The following is a 15,000-nucleotide window of genomic DNA, read 5'->3' on the forward strand; positions in this document are numbered from 1 at the left end:
CCTTATAAAGCTGCACAGCTGCTGAGTCACCGTGAGGAGGCCCTGCTGAAAAACACTTCTTCATCCATCGGCGTGGAACCAGGAGTGCTCGACTCCAAGTCAGGAGGCGAGCGGCGAGCCGTGAAGCCTTCTGATTGGATGAGAGGAGCTCTACAACTGGTGGCTCCGCCCTCATTGTGATGGTTTTTGATTCAGTTTGTGAACAGCCAACACCAAAAACCCGTCTCCACTTTTGTTAAAGTTATCTGTATAAATTATATCACAGAATTCAATAAAACGCAGACAAACACTGACGCTGGACACAAACACAGCACCAGCAACGCACAAAACACTTTCAGCTTTTATTGAGACAGACAGCAGAGGGAGGACAGCTGTCCTCTCTGCTGTCTGTCTCAGGAGTCAGGACAGAGTCAGCCCAGCACCTCTAACAGCCGCACCGGGTTCTAGTTAATAATAATACAAATCTTTGTATGTGCGTTTACTGCACTTTTGTCTCTCTTGTGGTTTATGAGAGTGAAGCTGATCGTGGATTAAAAACTGGAAATACTCAGGAGCTATTTAATAACTCTGAGTGACTCATCAGTTTCATGCTCGCTGTTGAAACTAAAACAAACTGTGTCTGCCTCAGAACAAGTGTGGTTTGTTTGGAAGGGCTGCAAAAAACCCTCTTCTCTCTAAAAAGCACATGGCAGCATGGATTAAGTTTGCAAAGTTGCACCTGAACAAAGACTTCTGGAACAAACGAGACCAGAGTGGAGATACAACCAAACATCATAGCAGCACAAACACCTCACACCAACCACAGCACGGTGACCGCGTGAGGACGTCTGTCTGCTGAAGCGTGGACTCAACTGGGTCACCAGCAGAACGATGACCCGAGCACAGCAGCAGATCTGCAGCAGAACGGCTGGAAAAGGAAAGAATGGAGCTGCTGCAGTGGTGCAGTCACAGTGTGGGATGCTGTGGTGGGACCTTCACAGAGCTGTGCATGAATAATCCTGCAAACCTCAGTGAGCTGAAGCAACGCTGTAAAGAAGAGTGGGTCAAAACTCTCCACAGTGATGTGAGAGACCGATAAAGTCCCACAGGAAACTTCAAGTTGCTGCTGCTGCACGAGGCTCTACGAGCTCTGTCCACATTTACACTGTCTGTGTGTCGAATAACGGAGCAGTTTGACACAGGAAATCACACCACTGAGCTAATTTTAGTAGGAAAGACAAGCCATCATGAAAAACACTATTCTGGCTTACCCAGTGTTTCTTATTTAAGGAGGAAGTGGGAGTTTGTTGGCAAAGACACCGAGCCCACACTCTCCCTGCATCAGAGTGTGCTGCAGATGCTGCAGGTTCATTTCAAGCAGAAGCTTCTGATCATCAAAAGCAGATAAATGTTTCCAATAAAAAAGCAACAGCATCATGTGTGAGTGTCTCTCATGCACACAGCCATGTTTGTCTGCTGCTCGTCCCTCACTGCGCGGCTCTTTTGACTACAAACGCATTAAAGTGTGCCAGTCTGTCCATCACCACAGTTTGAGTAAAAATAATCCAGTCAACTCATGAAACTAACAAAAACACAGAGACGTGTCTGTCTGTGAAAACGTTTTCACTTTTCTTTGGTTCACTTTGGTCTAACTGCTTCACCTCGTGCAGATCTGCAGGTATGATCTTTGAATTTTAAACAAAAAATAAAGAGTTTGGCTCAAAGTCATATTTCAAATCTGCAGAAGAGACATCGGTGCATGTGTGCATGTGTGTGCGTGTGTGTGTGTGCGTGTGCGTGTGTGCGTGTGCGTGCGTGTGTGTGTGTGTGTGTGTGTGGGGTTACTGAGAACAGTGAGCGTGTGTGGCCCCGAGCGTTGGTCAAACAGATCTCACAGTACAGATACAGGAAGTGACTCGCGGGTGTTAGAAGAAAACTTGAAATACATAATGAAAACCTTTATCCATCTCTTTCATCGTGGTTCCTACCAAAAGATCAAAAGGTCAATAATACCATAAGATTTTTAATTTGACATCTAAAAATGAGCAAAAACGCTTTTTTGGCCTAAAATTCAGGAGTGAAAATGTGTTTGAATCGTTTCAGGTTTGAATGAAGCAAAAATTTAAAACATCATTTTCAGTTTCAGTGACCAAAAATGAGTCAAGTATGGAGCTTTGTGTCTGTGAGGATGAGCAAAAATGGGCAAGTGTCAAGTATTTGGAGATCATTTATCTGAATTTCAGGAACATGACTAGAGATGGGTAGCGGTATCATAACCAGACCGAAAAGCAGCGCACATTTTGGTGCTTTTTTTTCCTGAGCTGTGATACACTTCTAGCCAATCATTTTACGTTTCTGAGGATAGTAGGCAGGTCCAGGTACGTACGTTCTTTTAGAGCAGAGCTACAGATTAAAAATGTCCAAGGCGAAGCGGTCAAAAGTCTGGCTGTACTTCACAGCAAAAGATGTAAACTCAGCAGCAACAAGTGCTTTAAGCTGATACTGTGATACTGTCAAAGGAGGTAACACCAAGAATCTGATGAAACACCTGGCGACGCATAGCGTTTTTTTAAAAAGCCGAGAAATGCGCCGTATTTGATAGCTTGCTGCGAGACCTCACACCGAGCACATCTACTGCGGGTGTGGTGCCTGTTATCTGACCCGGAGTTAGCAACATCCCCCAAGAACCCGAAGAGGAGAGTCCTGGCCCCTAGCCCTGCCAGTGTAGCAGAAATGATGAGGATGATGATGCAGCAGCAGCCGTTCTTCTCTGCGTGAGTAGCTTAATGTTGTTCGTGTGTAATTTACGTTGAGTAGGCTAACCACGTTATTACATTAATGCATGTAAGGTGAACTAGCAAACATCATCATAGCTACATGCAGCTGTCTTCTTGTTTGATGGCAGATACTCCCTTCACCCTGGACAAAAAGGCTAAAATGACCAAAGAAAAAGTGGAAAACAGTTAAACATGAGAGGTTTAGGACAAAGTTTGTGTTTTTTCCATTGATTAAGCTTCCAGCCAAGAGTGATACCATATATGCCCCATAGCTGCAGAAAAGGCTAACATTGTTATCTTTTTACAAAAAAAAAGAAGACTTCACTGAGGAGCTGCGAACCAGCAACAGTTAAAGCACTCTATCACTGCGAGGCTCCACAGACAGACTGTGATCTGCTCACTGCTTTAAAATAAATTCAAAAAGCAGTGCAACCTGTTCATAATCAGAATATCATCAAGAAGCCTTCAGCTGAGTCCAACATCATGCACTCAAAGGTTCATGATGAAACGCGTGCTGTTAATCATCAGAGCTTTCTGTGTGTCTGCAGCTGGTATGGTCGAGCTCACTGCTTCTCTTTTTGACACGTGACTTTTTTACTTCAGTTTGAGATTTCTAACATTGTGTCTGATGAAACCGTACAGCTAGAAAAACATGGAGTCTGGCCTCACACACATTACACATATGCTGTACTGTTTGATTTCAGTCGTTTTTTCTACATTTCTTGGCTGTTTCATAAAATATTTTTAATAACATTTAAATTTCTTTGTATTATTGTGAGTTTAAGGACAGAATATTATGAACTTCATGCTCTTAACATTTAATCAAATCAGAATCAGGTTACGTTCATTGTCGAGTGTCTTCATTCGCCTTACAGACAGGTCTGAACACAGCAAACATGAGAACCACATTTTTTGAGGTTTATTGTGTTTGTTGTTTCTTTGACATCACCTGAAAGGCTTTTCTTTGATGAGATACACTGATGAAGCTTCCCCTTATTCAGACGGAGGTTCTTGGTCAGCCTGAGAGCGAGAATGACGGTAACCCTGAGTAAGAAGCACGAGACTTATCAACACTAAAACAAGCAGAAATTATTTAGTTAAATTATTATTTAGAAACAACAAAAACAGGACAGTTAAAAGTTTTAACTCCAGTAAATCGATGTTTCAGCACATCATTTTTTCTCTCCTTATGTTTTTGGATTTGGTCGTCTCTGCGTCAACACGACGTCTCTGTGGTGCATTTCAGAGGAGCTAACAGTGAAACTCAAACCTGTGAGTTCCTCCTCACCCAGGCTGCACGACATGTTTCAGTTACAATGAACTTATTGAAAAATCAAAGGAAGTGAAACACTGACCACAGAGACATTAAACCCACCACCTCAGTGTGTCAGCCAGTGTCTTCATCAGCACTGCTGACCACACGTTTAAAGAAGTCATTCAGTCGGCTCATTAAAACGTAAGGATGGCAGTTTGGGACAAAAACAGTCTGTGAGGGCTCCTGTTCCTGCTGGCAGGTAAGACTGACTGTGATGATGATGATCATTTGATTTGCTTCTCAAACTTTGGTTTGGAATAATTTTGGCCAAAAAGCTTCTGTTTTCCCATCAAACTGTTATTAATGAACAGATTTGATTGAGTTAAATGAGTTTTTTAATCTCTTGAATGTTTCAGATGGATCAAAAATTCTCTCTCAAGAAAATCTGAACAGTAAAGAAGTTTGAATGGTTGTGTCTGATGTTGATCTGATGACATTACCTTTGCATTCTGCATCAAAAAGTCAGAACTTTTCAAAGATCTTGTTGTTTGAACTGAAACTTTGTTTTAGTGCTTCACACCGCAGTCTGTATTTACTGACGATCCCTGGCTGCCCCAGTCTGCATGGCAAATATCCTTCGGCAAGATACTAACCCTAAGTTGCCTCTGATGCAGCCATCGGTGTATGAAAGCACTGACAAGCATAGAAAGCAGTGTTTGTGTGAATGGGTGAATGTGGCATGTTGTATAAAGCGCTATAGAAGAGTCAGTCCCTTTACCGTCCATCACTAAACTGAGTCACTGCGTTCTAATCGCTGTTTGCTCGTCTTTAGGTGCTGTGGGTCAAACTGTGATCTATCCTCTCTGGTCTACTTGTGCTGTCAGAGGATCCACTGCCACGCTCCCCTGCACCTTCACACTGACTTTCAATGAGAGTGAAGTTTCACGAGAGGCCATCAGAGTCCGCTGGTATCAGAGCCGGTGGTATCAACTCTGTCAGCTCACCAAACCATTTGGGTACGACAGTGATTCAAAAAACAACACACAACATAATTTTGCTAAATGCCCAAAGTAGCCAAGGGCATCTGGTGAGCTTTTTGCAGCATCAGCTACTACCAGATTTAAAGTGTGGGCACCACATGGGACCAAAAAAGCTCTTGAGTTTAGCTGAAGCAACCTTGCCTGAACACCTTTATTTTTTCCCTTCATGTTGGCCCCATTGTCATAGGACTGTCCTCTGCAGTCTTCAAAAGGAATGTTAAGCTCCTCTATCCGTTTTAGGATGAGAGTTGATTCCTCTGCAACAATGACAGAGAGCTGTTCCTTATGACTCAGATCAGGTGTGCAATCTAAAATGATGGAGAAATACTTTGATATCTTCCACAATGCATTTTATTATTCTTGAACTGATGGTGTCAATCAGTTCATTTTGGATTGTTTTTCCCAGATAACGTATGTGACTGCCAGCTCCACTTTCTACTCTACTGACATGCTGCTTCATCACTGGATCAAATTTGGCCATAAGCTCCACTTCTTTCAGAAAATTGCCATTGTCTGGTTTATTTAATGTGTCTGTGGACCCCCTGAAAGCCATGTTTCTTTCAGCTAAGGACTGAATTATTGCCACCAAACGATGTAGAACTTCACGCCACCTTTTTCTCTCAGCCTCAGCAAGTGCCATCTCTTGTTTATCTATTGTGAGTCCTTTCGCAAAACGGACCTCCAAGTCCTTCCATGTTGCCATGTGAGCGTTATGCTCCTGGCTATCCTCATGGACCTTGAGCAAGTGGCTTGCATTTTTCCAGTCCTTCAGACCTTCCCTACTCAGTTTGTAATCTCTCTTGGAAAACATTTTGCAGCAGAAGCAGTGCAAGCTATCCTCTTTTTTCGAATACATAAGCCAGGTTCTTCTCACCTTTTCCCCATTGATTAAGAGTCTGTTAAAATAATCATGCTGACACCTTCGCCCGTCTTTCTGTTTCGGGAATGTGAAGTCACTATCAATTACAAATGGACCTCTGTGAACTAACTCTGTTCGTACCTTTTCAGTTAAAGCAGAAGGCCAGTCAGCAGGGTCTATTGGTGCAGCAGGAAGACCGCTTGATGCTGCTGCATCATGGCTGGGTTGTGCTGCTGGTGCTGCTGATGCTGCAAAACTGGTGGGTTGTGCTGCTGAAGTGGAGGCAGCAGCGGTAGATGTGGTAGATGGCCCAGGGGTGGGATTTAGAAACTTCAACAGTGCATCTGAAGAGAGGAGTATGTGACACCACTGAGTATTAAAGTCTAATAATAAAAACATATGATTCCAGGAATAAAATGAAATGATATAATATAAATGAAAAACCAAAGAGATATATGTATGATCTTAACTGATATGCAAATTAGATTAGATTCAATTTATTGTCATCATTACAGTGAAATGCTGACTAGCAGAATGCAAAGTAACAGTATAATATCATATGAGAATGTTATGTTATGATTATCTTTGACCGAATCACAGCAGTGTTCATATTAAAAAACAGCATTCCCTCTCATGTGATATTGCTTAATTAACATTAATGATGTGCGCTTTAACAACTAGGCTTACAACTATAATATATACAGGGGTGGAAAAGTGACTATTACCTGCAGGGTAAACGTTAGCTAACCAGAAGGCAATGACAATGTAAACAAAAAACACCTGCTTAAAAGATGAATACAAATGAGGAATGGTGGGAAAGGTGGGAGTACTGTAATTACCTAACGTTACATTATTATTTTCCATAACAATTTAGCCCCCTCCACAATATTAACTGACGTTAAAACAGTTAACTAGCTATTTATTGATTAGCAATTAGCGAATCATGTAACATTAGCTTAATGCTAAAAATTTAGGTTACTATCACATTCAAATAATTTCATGTAGGCTAACGTTACCTACCTCTGTCTTTTTCTCGTTTCTCCTCCTCTTCTTCTCTCTTTTTTCTTCCCTGGCCACCTGACAGTTTTGGCCGTTTTGACATCTTGTGTCCAAAAGGAACCATGATACGGGAAGGGAGGGGGCGCATTGTACGGGGAGGGGGGGCGTAATGTTGTAACAAATAATGTTTCTATTAACTAAGCTTTACTTTGCATTTTAATTAACGTGGGATTATTTTTTGTATTTAGAAATAATAGTACCAACTTTTTTTTTTTTTCAACATTTATGGCACTGGCGTGGCGCCCCCTGATGGACGGCGCCCTTAGCATTTGCCTATACGGCCTATGCCACGGGCCGGCCCTGCATTGAGGAGCCCTGTACAACACGTCTTCACATGGCTACCAGACACGCCCCCCGTCATTTTGTTATTATTCAATTCAGAACTGCCCAGACCAGACACAGTGACGTTTCACCAGAATCCCTTTGATCTCTGGTCTTCTTTATGACATCAGCACACGAAAACCTATAAATAGGGGAGAGGTTCTCACTCTTGGCAGTCTTTCAAAGAGAGTGGAAGAATTCACTAGGCAGGAAACTACTGGAAACTTGCGTTTCTGACACAGTTGACGGTATTTTTAAAAAATCTTTTAGTTGGTACAGAGATTTAGCATCAACTTCAATTTGAAATATGAGTCTGTCAAATCCTGTTGTATGCAACATGAGAGCCGAGAACGAAAAACTTAAACAGCAAATCAAAGAGCTGAAAAATGAGAATAAAACTCTCAAACAACAAAACTCTACCATACGTGACCTTAAAGTCGAGAACGCCGACCTTAAGGAGCAAAAAAGAGAGCTCATAAATGAGAACAAGATTCTCCAAAAAAACATTGAAGTTCTCTTCAAACGAAGTGGGTTCTCTAAAAACAAGAGGAAAAGAGACCTGCAACTAGAGAATGAAACAATTCACATCAGAATTCAAGAGCTGGAATATTTGAATACAGTTCTACAGGATTCACAAAGCTCCAATAGCAAAGAAATTCAGCAACACAAAGAGGTGATGCAGGAAATGCAGGATGAAATCAGAGAGCTGCAAAGCAAAAAGGCAGGCTATGTTATAAAAGTGAAAGGCATGGAAAAGGACAACCAGTCTTTAAGAAAGAAAAATGATGTGACGGTAAAACGCATGTGTGAGCTGAAAAGGGACTTTGAAAAGGAAAAAGATGACATGCAACAGGAAATACAGGCTGTTAAAACTGAGCTCCATCAGGCAAACACAGCCTTTAAAGAGTTACAAGAGAGTGAAGAAAGAAAAAGGATCATGAATGAGGAAAACAAAACAACGGACAGTGAACAGCTCAGACAGACCCTGGAACTCCAATGCTTTGCACATGAAATTGACATATTGAGGCGGCATAACGAACTTCTTGAACAGGACCTCCAGGAGCTTTCCAAAAGGAGTGGTGATTCTCAAAAAGAACTGAAACCACACGATGAGGGTGCGAAAGGAGAATCACGGATCTTCAAAGCCACTGAGAAAGACTCCCAACATGATTTTAACGTGACCAACGAAGAAAAGGAGTTGTTGTGCCATGAATTTGAGGAAATGCAAAGAGAGCTTGAAGAGGTCAAGAAAAATCTGTATGATTCACAGGAAGCCTTGAAAACAGAAGACATGGCGTTGCAAACCCAAGCTCAGACTCCCAAAGTTTCACAGGAAGCACATAACAATCTGATAAACAACTACGATGTCCAAGTTGACATACTCAAACAACAAAATAAGGCCTTAGAAAATACGGTTAGTGACCTTACCAAAAAGATGTGGAATGGACGGGAAGCGATGAGACAAATGGAAAAGAACTTTCAAGAACAAAGGAAGCTACTCGAAAATCTCCGAGGAGAATTCGAGGAAATTTAGCACAACTACGACTTTGGCCCTCCCTATTAAAGCTGGTTAACGCAGGTTCAATAGGGCTATAACTTAGACAATGGAAGTTCATTTGATTTAATTGGCCCAAAATGAGTGACTGCACCCAGACGCTCAGTAGCAAAAAAATTACAGAGATTCAAGAGAGAAAACTGTTTCTGCATAGACTCCTATAGTACTGCAAGTCGTGTCATCGCTTGGTGTCCTGCATAGAGTGCAGGTTTAAGGTATCTACGTATCTTTCAGAATTAGAAGCTATGCTGCGTCAGGGGTTATAACAGCTGTGCCCCCCCCCCCAACCGGTCGAGGCAGATGGCCGCCCCTCACTGAGCCTGGTTCTGCCGAAAGTTTCTTCCTGTTAAAAGGGAGTTTTTCTTTCCCACCGTCACCAAGTCTAAGGAGCTTGGAGAAAAGCGCCTGGACTTCTTTAACTTAAAGAAGTCCAGGCGCTTTTCTTTCCAAGCTCCTTAGACTACTATGGCCTTGATGACTGATAACCTTCACAGACACTGTCATCAAGGGTTTGCTCACAGGGGATCATCTGATTGTTGGGGGGTTTTCTCTCTTATATTGTATGGTCTTTACCTTACAATATAAACAGCCGAGAAGCGGCTATTTTTGCCATCCGGTGCTTTAGAAATACATCTTAGCTGAACTGAACTCCATAACATCTGGACCGAAATGCCTACACACAACGGTAGGCATTTCAATCAAGAGCTCTGTCCAAAACGTTCAGTGACAAGCATCAGCACCAGGATTGTTTTTTAGCTCACCAACAGTTTTTTATTGTAACTGCAACTTTGTAAGACTGGGTTGGGAGATGTTCTTGTGGTGAGCTTTTATTCACATAATTGGTTTCTTTAATAGTGAAATAAAATAAATTTGTATAACTGGAAACAGCGTTCTCATGTGTGATTATCACATTGTATTCTTTAAACCATGTAACAGAATATATAATATATATAATTTACTCATAGTCATATTAATGTCTAATGTGATTGAGTTTCCTCATCTCTACTTATGTGCTGATGTGTTCACTGAGGCCATTGTATGGTCCATTTTGGCTGCATTTCCATGTTTTAAACATGAAATTTGCTTATTTAAAGGGTGTCTCATGTATCTCTTATGCAGAAATATGTGTTGCCTAGCTGGACAAATGTAGCACAGGTCTACTATTATTGGCCTAATGTATTTTAACAATCATTTCAGCATCCAGATAATCTCTTTCATACTCCCTTAGATGAATTTAGCCTGGTTGTCATGAAATAGGCATTTGAAACAATAACTACCAGTATCTTCGAATGTGTGTGATTGCACTAATCCTACACATTCTTTGCAAGACAACTGGGTGCTTTTATGTAAAGAATGATCTGAGAACACTGAGGCTAATGAAGTAACAAGAGAAACATAGTAAGTAGTCTTTCAGTTTGCATGATCAATTTTGATTATTGTTCATTTTCATTTACCATGTCAACATGTTTTAGAGCAACGTTTTCTGATTTTGAGCTCTTTTAGGTGTAAGTCATCGTCAGTGATCACCCTAAGCCCAAAGCAACACCAAACATGGGCAACCAAAATGCATCATTTTGTTAGCATGTAATTGTTCTCCCAATTCTTAGAAATCAGGAAACAACAAAAATAACAATTTTAACTTACAGACATGAAACACTCCCCCACCCTGGAAAAAAGTCCATTTTGCCTTTTACAAAAATATAAGGTTAGTGTAATGTTAGATTTTGCATTACTACCTATGACTGAGACCTCAAAGGTAATTCCTCGACTGCTTCAGTAACAGCCTGGTTGATTTTAACAAGTTAAGTAAATTTGCGGTCAATTTAGACTCAATTCAAAATCTCCTACTTGGGACGAACACTAAATGTAAATAGCTGACTTTCTAAATAAACCTATCCATCTTTGCAAGGTCAATTTTTGCTTTCATTAAATTCCAAATGTTTAGCCATAATTAGCTTAGCTGTCCTACTCTTGTTACTGCTCTTTCCTACTGCTGTTACAATCAAATGAACATCTCTGCAAAGATAAATTAGCTGAGACCTTATGTTGATGGTAGTTACTAGCAAACACAGAAACGTACATACACTATATAGTACAGTTCTATGATACATCACCAAATAGAACAATTTGTGGCAATGCAGACAAGCAGAGAAACAGTTTAATTCGTTGAATTTGTTCACTTGATCGGAGGTGTGTTTCCTGCAGATATACAACATCGGATCTCAATGATTTTAAATGAGTAAAAGCCCTTGTGCGTTTAACCGGATTATTTATACCTTTAACATTCCAGCTTATAAAACGAAGAGCAGATGACTTTGCGAGCTTGCCATTCAGGTACCAAAATGCAGGTGCAGAAAAAATATGTCCCAACCTCTGGAACCCCCCCCCCCCCCCCCCAAAAGAAAGAGGGGGAGAGGGGAAAAAAAAGGGGAAAAAATAAATAAATAAAACGAACCTCAAAACCCCATGCTGATCTACTATTATCCCTGAGATCGCAACCCTCCAGGCTAGGATAGCACAGTGACTAAACGTACTGTTAACCGGTGATAGATGGACAAGCAGACTAACAAATCTAAGGAACAGTAGAAGTGGTTCTCTACAAGAACCGCTCAGTGTTTGTTTTGACTCTCCCTCTCAGGTCAATCTTTCAGAACAAACTTCAGTTATTACTTCCTTCGTTGTTCTCTTGCACCCATTCCTACTTCCTAATGTTGTAGAGTTTTAACCCTCAAAGTGTCTTGAGCTGACTGTTGCTGTGATCTGATGCTATAAAAATAAAGTGGAAAATAAAATGGACTTTTCACTGATAAATCATGGCCGAACACACTTGTAAAATATACTTTCAAACATTTCAACAATATTTTTTATTGAAAATTAAACTGTTCTTCTTGTTTCTGCTCAGGAAATCTTGTTAGCAGGTCAGCAGCAGAGAGCTGAAGATGTCTGGCAGCTCAGGTGAGTCACAGTATTGCGCAGGTATAAAACACTCAGTGCAGTGCTTCTTCTTTTACATTTGTTTGCTAACTTATTTAACTAAAACTCTGATTTATAAACTCCTTTGTTGGAAATCCAGAGCTGCAGTGTTTCTCCCTGCAGGCTGGAGCTGTGTCTCCCCCTTCTGGCAGTGAGAGTAATTACACAAACACTGTCGGTGCTGAGGATGAGAAAAAGCCTCAGCAACGGTCACAGATGGCTTTCTCTGTCAGACCGTCATGCTTCCTCTGAACACCGAGTCTCTTTTTATCTGAATCATCACAAAGTTTTCTCTGTTTGCATCACTTGTCATGATTTGGAGTTTGAGCCTGTTTATCAGCACCGACCTGTCGGCTGCTGTCTTCTTCTTCTGTTGCAGCCTCCAGACGTCACTGAGGACCAACGAAGAAGAATGAGGCCAACGCCACTATCACCTGTAATATACCTGCTGCTGTCTCTTTTTATCGTAATCATCACAAACTGTTTTTCTTCACATTTGCTCTGTTCTCCTTGTTCTTTCAAAATAAATGAACACTCCTGCCACCATCAAAATAATAAAACTTAATTTAAAGGTTCTCCCCACAACCTTGTGTGTTCTGTAACTCCTCAGTAAGTCCGGTGAAAATGAGCCCTGTCTGCTCCTTTCTGATTCAAAACTCTCACTGTGCCTCTTTAGTAAATCCCAACTGTAGCTTTTTAACACTAAAAGTTGACTTTGCACCTGCTGCAAAGCGTTAGGAAATCTGGCCATATTCCAACTCGCATGAAGAAGTGAAATTTTCCATCCATCTGCAGTCTAAGCAGCAGGGAGAGCAGGGTGATCAGCCAAGCAAAGAGCCAGATCTCTCCAGCGTGTCCTGGCTCTGCCCTGGAGCCTCCTCCCTGTAGGACATCCCTAGAAGACGTCAGTTAAGCGACCAGGATGCCAGTGATAGAGACAAATGACAGAGCTCCTCCTGTCTCTAAGACAAAGACCAGCGACGCTCCAACCACAGCTCATTTCATCTCACCCCGTGGAGATTTGCTCCGTCACTGTCACAACTACTACAATGACCTCACCTGCAGTGATGGGTGAGTCCTTCTCCTCTTCCCCGGATTCGATTCGATGTTCTCTGTGGAAGGCGTGGCAGTGGGAGTGGCCACTACCTCCTCTCAAATCAAGTTACAGTTTGCTAGAATCATTTCAGGGCCAGCTAAAAGTCTTGCTTCATGTCCTGTCCAAACTCCTACTGAATTTTCCTCTCAGCCGCTGCCTGGGCCACACTGGTCCATGTTGAGGCTGCAGCTCATGCTTCCACCATGTGGAAGAGGCCTCTGCAAGACCCTCCCGGGACATATATGTTTAGAAACGCCAGGTCTGTCGGGTACCAAGCACCTGATTCAAGTCACCACCAAGTGCTGATCAGCTGAGCTTCTCTCTCTTCACCCGTGTGTCCAAGAAACTGCAGATCTGATGGTATGATGACAAAATCAACCACTGACCTGTAACTGAGAGTCCCGTTCAACACCATCACTCACTGAATCACACACGCTCTCTTTCTAAGGAGTGCTGGAACATCACATTTTCTCTCTGCACTCATGTTAAAGTCAACTTTAACACTTAACACCTGTTAATGTCGGTGTAAACCTGCCTCCACTGGTTTACACCGACCTCAGCAGGCATTTCCTGCTTCTAATCTCTGCTCTAAATCAGATTCCATAACAAAGTGGTTGAGTCGCAGTGTTGTGATTAAGTCTGCACTGTGTACTGTTTCAGCTGTCGTCACATGCAAAGTGCCCACTCAGAGAGAAGGTTATAACCTACATGTGGCTGACGCTTCCTGTTGGTGACCCATATTTGTCAGTAAACAGCTAACCACAGGAAGCTGCAGGCTGAATATTGCTCCATTACTTTATTACCTGCTGTCACAGAGCAGATATATTGACTGGACCCTTGATTAGCGATGCCCTGCTAGTATTGGCTTGGACCCTTTTTGCATTCAGAGCTCTCTTAGTCCTGAGATTCAGTAAGATGCTGGAAACGTTCCTCAGAGACGTTAGTCCATAAGGACAGATGGTGTCATGAAATCAATATCCTTAGTATCCTTATTTTCCTATTATATTGTTTTATGTACTGAAGGCTTGTAGAGCAAGGCCACTTTTGACTTTTGCTCAGGTATCAGACACCTGATCAGGTGACTGATCAGACACCAAAGTCTGGGAGCATTTCCCCACAAAAACGCTCTGCCAGTGTTTCAGGCTCACCCAAGGATTCCTCTGACATGTCAGAGATGAGGTCTGTATCAGCGTCATCTTCTGATGCTGAGAAAATTTCCAGTGACCTCGCCGTTCTCCTCATGATGAGAGTCATCAGAAAATCCAAACCTGAAACTCAGCACTTTTTTGCCAGGGCAGCATGTACTACAAAAGAACCTGACGCGATCCTCAAGCGTCTGAGAGATCTGATGCAGCCTGAACTCAGCAGCACAGAGTCCGTCACAAGTCTGATGAAGGACAAGAAAAAGTTCATCAAGAAAATGACCAAATGCCTCATCAAGGAGTTTGGCTCCCCAGACACTGTGTTAAAGGCTGCGATGGCAAAGGATGCGTCTTTTGATGAGGTTCTGACAAAGCATCTAAAAATGCGCCTCGGAGTCATCCCCGGTCCTCCCAAAAAGTCCAAAATTTCCAGGTTTTTTTCAGCGTTGGGAAAAACTCTGCGAAAACCCTTCAGGTGGTTCACTAAAGCCAGAGATGATTGAAATGACCATCCTGGCTTTTCCCCGCCGCCCTGCTTCTTTTAACATCTTGAAGCAGAATTTTAGCACCAAATCCAAATTCTAACAACTGTAGTTCACGCCATCTCGTCTCCTTTTTGATTTCCATCCCCCCCAACCGGTCGCAGCGGATGGCCGTCCCTTCTGAGCCCGGTTCCGTTGGAAGTTTCTTCCTGTTAAAAGGGAGTTTTTCTTCCCCACAGTCGCCTCGTGCTTGCTCAGAGGGGGATCGTTTGATTGTTGGGGTTCTCTGTAGTACTGTAGGGTTTTGACCTTACAGTACAAACAGGGAGGAGACTTTGTGATTTGGTGCTTGATTATGCAAAATATCTAATTTGGCATAAAATAAAAATTTAAAATAATTAAAAATACATTCCAACTTTGTTTGTGTTCTTCTTCTGTTGTCAAATATGTAGAAAGTGTTGC

The 15,000-nt window shown here is 42.1% G+C and overlaps 1 protein-coding gene and 1 pseudogene across 2 annotated transcripts in view; both read right to left on the reverse strand.

Annotated features, from left to right (window-relative positions):
• Positions 1–13,475, reverse strand: part of tg (thyroglobulin) — a 33,703-nt gene extending 20,228 nt beyond the window's left edge. Inside the window, exons 1-4 of the mRNA XM_026184395.2 lie at positions 6,931–13,475; positions 6,052–6,254; positions 3,706–3,800; positions 1–245 (exon numbers count right to left, since the gene is read on the reverse strand). The exon at positions 1–245 is cut by the window's left edge and continues 104 nt beyond it. The gene's annotated coding sequence lies outside the window, so the exon portion shown is untranslated. The remainder of the gene's footprint in view (positions 246–3,705; positions 3,801–6,051; positions 6,255–6,930) is intronic.
• LOC113032854 (CD276 antigen-like) overlaps positions 1–15,000 on the reverse strand; it is a 233,851-nt pseudogene that overhangs the window by 201,488 nt on the left and 17,363 nt on the right. The gene's annotated exons all lie outside the window — the stretch shown is intronic.

This window comes from Astatotilapia calliptera, chromosome 11, assembly GCF_964374335.1.
Source record: "Astatotilapia calliptera chromosome 11, fAstCal68.1, whole genome shotgun sequence".
In the NCBI taxonomy this organism is placed as follows: domain Eukaryota; kingdom Metazoa; phylum Chordata; class Actinopteri; order Cichliformes; family Cichlidae; genus Astatotilapia; species Astatotilapia calliptera.